This window comes from Nyctibius grandis, chromosome 14, assembly GCF_013368605.1.
Source record: "Nyctibius grandis isolate bNycGra1 chromosome 14, bNycGra1.pri, whole genome shotgun sequence".
NCBI lineage: Eukaryota > Metazoa > Chordata > Aves > Nyctibiiformes > Nyctibiidae > Nyctibius > Nyctibius grandis.
In genome coordinates, this window is record NC_090671.1 from 5,893,084 (window position 1) to 5,899,613 (window position 6,530).

Sequence of the window (6,530 nt, forward strand, 5' to 3'; positions counted from 1 at the left end):
CTAGCGGACAAATGCTTTTAAGTTGTTAAGAACATCAGGCACTTGAATGATTTAAATACATTCGTTGCAATTCCTTGAGAGACCAATAGACAAGCCATGGCTTTGAGCTATCTGAACAGTTATACAGACAAGTTCCGCTTGGACTGAGGACAATAGAGGTGTGCAATGACTGCATTAAACTGAAAAGACTGGATTTCAGCTACTTATGCATAAACTTAGATTTCTTCTCTCTAACCTAGCGATCACCAATGCACACATAACAGGCACCATTCTTCAAAACACCATCTTTGCTTTTGGGATGGCAAAATGTTTTTAAATGACTGGCACCTTACAAGCTAAGCTATACCAGCCAACCAAATGTAGATACAAACAACAATATAATGTAAGAAGAGTGCTGTGTAGTATGCAGGAGGAAAGTGAAGTCAGACTTGAGACCAAGCATTCCTTCTGAGCACAGATTAGATGGTTATCATTAATGAGGTCACTGGTTTTGCCAGCCCCTAATACTGCAGTTACTGGTTTAAGCTTCTGCGGGGAGCTACTGCTGGGTCAGATTCGGTGAGAGTTAAGCGCAGGTTTGGACTCACCGCCAAGGAGCTCATGGCACTCCTCCTCCTTGCTGCTACCTTGCTTTACTGACTTGGTGCTGCTCCGTTTCTTCCTCCTAATACAAAGTAAAAACCCAAACTAGCCAGTTTATCTCATTGTGCAAGGAATGCTCACGTGTGCATCTCCTGCAACGTGCACCTTGTGGCCCATCCTGAGCCTTGACTGATGCTTTTCTCATGATGGAGGCATTTAAAAAGGAGCTTTCCTGTTCAGATTCTCTGTTGTCCACTATTATGTTAACTCACATTGCAGCCATTCCCTCAGACAGAGCATTTTCAAAAAACCCATAGGGCCTAACTCATTTGTGTGACTTCTAAACCTCTGCCAAGTTGGGCTCAAACAAGGAAACTGGGTTTAAAAAATTATTAATAGGGAAACACTGGCAGCAAGATCACACAAGTCTTTAAATACATTTCACATATACTTGTTAAGGACTGGTTATGACAGGACAATTCAGCATTTAGTTTTTCTGCCTCTCCACGATGTTCCTGCCACATGAATTCTGGGTGATCAAGAGCTAACCTGAAGCAATCTCAGAAGAAACGTTGAGAATACTCCTGCACTCTGTGGAGTATCCCACTGCAACGGTCTGAGGTTTCAAAGGCTTCTACTGGACAAAGCTGTGGCAAAATTTCATTGCAGGACTCTAGGGGGATTTATTATGTCGAAAGTAGGAAAAATGATCAATTATACTAATTCTATATATACTCTAATCTAAATTAATTAACTTAAATAGTATATACTCTAACTTAACGGCTTAAGAGTCCAAACTTCTGCCCATCTCTCTCTCCCTGCTTTTGCACATTTTGCATTGAGAGATGTTCCTTTATTGCGTGCAAAGTCAAACATGGAGGGAGTGAAAAGATTAAAAAGGTCACCTTGGAATTGTGACAGGCTGTCACAGCCGTAAAAATAATTTCTAGGAACGTAAAGGCAGCTATCACGCTCCAGGGTAAGGTGCAGGCATCCATGCTGGTCAGCACTGCGTGGAACCTGGGCTGGTATTTATGCATCAAGTGCAAAAAGATCTGGAGCCAAAGACAACGTAAGGGATCAGGAGGACTGGACAATGGTATCAAACCTGCTTGCATCCCTGCAGTCAGCTATGGTTTTGGAGAAGTTGCTAGTATTCTACTTCATTTTTAAGTAACTGTTCACGGACCAGAGGGAACCTACCAGATTTAAAGAGCACTTGTGCTCTACAGGACAGAGAGGAGAAGTTATGACAGCAGCTTGGGAGGACTGGCTTAGATTATCAGAAACCTGAGGCAAAAATTTGAAATCTAAGCCCATTCATGGTCCCTCGTTATGTCTTTCTGACCTCTTTGTCTGTTATTTCCTCCCCAGGATGGAACTACTCCTCCTCCTCCCTTCGCATCGTATTGTCACAGAGTTGTTCAAGCAAGGAATCGCTGACTTCTGCAGCTCCTCGCCCCCGCCGCCAGCTTTTCCCCTAGGAGTTGCTTAGTATCACTGAAACTTTTCTTTTGAGGATAGTGATGTTCAGCCATATCCACTTATTAAAAAAACATGGTAATATTAAGGAGGCTACAATATAGAGATAGTTCATATGGTTTTCTGCAGGAAGTGTGATGCTTTTGTTTCCTTGTTGGAAATATAACCCCAGTCAAATCTAACCACAGGATGCATACGTGGAAATAGCATACAGTTGAGCAGGGAAGTGGCAGGGCTTCTTTCTGTTAGTCTGCTGTAAAACAAACTGATAAAACTACATGTAATTCTTATTACCTCATTATCAAAGCTGCTGGGGAACTGGAAGGAGACTGGATGAACTGAACATCAGAAAAGATTAGAAGAGTTGGTAAGGAAAGCTTCATCGATTGATGGCTCTGTACACAAAGAAGAAATGAACGTGTCTTCAGGGTGTAAACATACAGATGACAGAGGAATTAATATGCTACAAAGGGATATAATTATCCTCATTAGTAGGGATGAAAAATGAGAGAGAAGCAATTTGAGTATCCAGGAAAAAACATATCGGCTGGGCAACTGAAGTCCTTTTTTCCCAGAACTGATTTAGCTCTGGTAGAGGCAGTGGACATGTCTCATGGATTCTGGAGAGGGATATGTCTGTCTTTGCCTGGTGAGGTCAACCTTGAGATTGACTTCCCACCTTTCGATACCTGGGTTATGGTCTCTGATTAGCAGAAAATGCAGCAAATCCATTGACTCATTGTTTAAAGGTGGCTGCAGAGAAGTAAATCTCACATAACAAGGGGTATTTAGGAAGGGAACTTGTCAGATTCTGGTTTAGCACTTACTGCCTAAGTTTTTTCTCGCCTGAAGACAAATGAAGATATACTTGCAGAAATACAGGTTCTTCTGTTTGCAGCCAGTATCAGGAAATTCATAATAAAGGAAATCACTACTGCTACCTGCATGTCCTAACTGACCAGCTCTGGCTTCTGTAATGCAGCCATTGTCAACGGTCTTGTGACACAAGGAATTACAGTTTCTGTGCGACATCCACATTAGTTATTTCTCTCTTGCATTAGGTGAGACAGTGACAATGAGCCGACAGTAGGATTATCACAGTTCAAATGTTTTCTGACTAGCCTGGCCTCACAATTTGTTTGCCATCCTCAAAGTTAAAACTGAAACTTGCATCTTTCCAACATTTTACTCAGCAACACACCAAAGGTATTTAAGCCTCAGCCAATTTCTGTTCATAGAGATTAAAGTTAGGCTAATGGCTGAAGCTAGTGCAGGAGACAATTACTCTCGAGCAAACTCTCCCCAGGCTGAAGAATCCTCAGTTTCCTGAAGGCAGTTCTGCCTCAGCTTTTCCAGAAGGTCTTCTTCAGAAATGGAATTAGTCCCTTAAGAGAGCTGTCATTTAGATGTATTTACCAATAAGAGGTCATCTTAAATAAACCTCAGCGTACTTGCACTCTCATTCCATGTTTAGCCAGACAACGCAATAGATTTTCTTCAGCAAATAAACTAGAATTCAGAAAAAATAAAAGCAGCAAAATCAACTTCTTTTTTTTTTTAACGATCGTCCTCCACCAGGCAAAATACTAAATCTACATCAGTATTTTGGCAATAAGGAAATATTCCCAAAACAACAGTATCACAGCAGTAATGTCTTCTGCTTTGGAAATGTGTTACCTTGATGTTTATATAGCCACAGGAGACCATTCAACAATGGCAATGTGTTAATTCCATTGACATTATCGCTCAAATTCAGTCACAGGGGTTGGTGAATTCTTTTTTTACATGGCTCTTTCATCTAAAAGAGAGTAAGGCAGGACGTAATGGATGGTTAGTAACATATTGTTAAATGGTTACAAGACACAGGAAATTTCAACTGGGGAATGGGAAAAACTGAAAAATCCAAGTAAGTCTTGATTAGAAAAAGAGACTTGTTTTTGCTGCACTGAATTATCCCAATTTCTCAGCAATCAGAGCTAAGGACTCTCCAAAAAACTGAGCACGTTCTGCACTTGTATGAGCAGACACTTGCTAATCTTCTCCTGAATTCTGCTCATGGGAAGCTCTGTGTTATTGACCATGACAAAAACTCAGGTGGCTTTCTGTATTGCTCTTATTTAACTCAACTACAGGAGCAGTTATTAGTGGATGAAAAAATGAAAAAAGCTATAAAATTGATTAGAAGATAAAGTTATAAAGAACTTAAGATACACTAAAATGTCCTAGCTTCAAATTCAGTGGCATTTGGGGTTGGTTTTTTTTTTGTTTTGGACAAGTAGTAGACAGAAAATGGAAGATAAATGGAGTCTCCATTTAGCCCGCACCCAGGGCTAAGCAATAACCAGTTGTTCTATCACCCAAGACCCCTCCCCAGCTGAGAAAGGGAATTGGGAAAAGGAGGGAGACTCCTGGGTTGAAATTTAAACAGATTTAATAAAATAAGAAAACCAATATCAATACTAATACAAAAGACACAAAATTATACTTAGCTCAGAGTGGTGGCAAGTCCTTCCAGGGACAGTAACCATTGAGAAGAGAGGAGAGAGAAGAGAGCAGAGCAAAGAGCCCCCCCATCCCCAGCAGCTTTCCCATTTATAGTGACCCTGATGTTAATGCTATAGAATACACCTGTGGGCCAGCCTGGGGCAGCTGCCCTGGGTTTACCTGCTCATGGCCTTGATCACCACAGCTGGCCACAGACTGAAACAACATGGAACAGAAAAGTGATTCTATAAATTTTATCCCTGCAAAACCAGGACAATGGCTAATTGAAAAACTCACCAGCTAGTGGGAAAGCTCTGATGCACAATTCAGTTCTTTTGACTCTTACGATTTAACCAATAAATCAGTGGTGGTGTTATGAAATAGGGGCGGAAAGTGAATATTGACAAAGCCCAGATACAGAACCCACCAAGAATGAGCCAGCTTCTAGTCCATCATATTCAGTAAATATCACCAGTTCTGGTGCTACTGCTCTGACAGCCACCAGGTTTCCTTGCTGGAACAATATCAACCACTGAGGATGGGGGAGAAAAGCTGTTAAAGAAAATTATATTCCTAATAAACATGCTGCCCCAGGGATCACACAAAGACAGGTATCACTAAATGGAACTTCATTTTATGATCTCCCTTCCTGGAACTTACGTAGTTAATGCCAATTGCTCTCCAAAGTCCATCTATATGCCATAACCATCATAATTTCAGTGAGGATTGGGGAATTTTGACTAACTTAGTACTGCTCTCAAATTAATGTAGCACAACTTAAAAACTATAGTTTGTTCCTGTGTACTCTGATTGATTTGTTATCAAAACCTCACATTACTTTGTCATTTTATTTGCACACCCTACCATGCCCAAGCCTATTCTTTACAGTCACTTAGCTTCCCACAAAATCCATTTGGGCTGAAATTTTTACCAGTAGAGATACTTCCACCTTTCTTTGGCCTTTTGCATTTTTCAGTGGTTAACTGTGAGCTTTTGAGCTTGCAAATACTAAGGAAATTAAGTCTATTTATTTTAAAGCACCTGTTTGTGATGGAAATTTTAGTTGTAGAAATACTTTAGGTCACTGAAGAGACTGTATACAATGTAAGCCTACTGTGAAACATAAGCTGATGATGCCCTTCGCTATCTTCATTGAAATCAACAGTAGTGATTCACATTTAGGTACCTTGCTGAATCAGGCACATATTTTAGAAGACACACTGTCCTCCACCTCTCTCCCTCTTGCGCAGCGGACTCCCTACACTTGGAAATAACATTTCCATATTTTCGTATTCTTTACAGCTACTTTTCCATTTGTCTTCATAGCACCAGATAACACGACAGTTGCTGCACTGTGCTGTCTTTGTATCCCAGTTCTCATTACTGAAATGTGACCATACACACAAACTGGGCATTATCATGGTAATATCAATATTTCTGAGTTTCACTGAAATTGCAAGAAGCTCATCTTATTAAAAATGCAAATGCAGCAGGAGTGCATATAAGCACATACTATTTACTCTCTCTCACATTTTAATTGAATTATTAATTGTCTAAAAGTGAACTCATTAATTCAGACGGTAACACCTCCCGAGCAGCCATCTGAATTATGTGCAGTTGTTAAAGGACCTTGTGGCTGCCTCTTAGCAGCTGCCAATACACATGGCCGGGGAGCTCAGCCTGGGGAGGTGTTCTGCTCCTGGGAGGGAGGGCTGCAGGGCTCGGAGGAGGCTCAGCACCTGTCCTCCCGCTGAACAGGGACCTATTTGTAGTCAACAGAGGCACTGGAAGACATCGAGGGATTATAATGACTCTGAGGCTGCAGGCTTGCTGGCAATCCTGCACTGCTTTCTCATTAATCTGCTACATTAACAACTTGCAAAGAAAGTACAGGCCTGGTAAAACTTGCCATTGTAGGAGAATCTTTGCTCGGTTCATTGGAAGATTGATTTTAGAGACAAGGAAAGGCATCGCGGTGCATC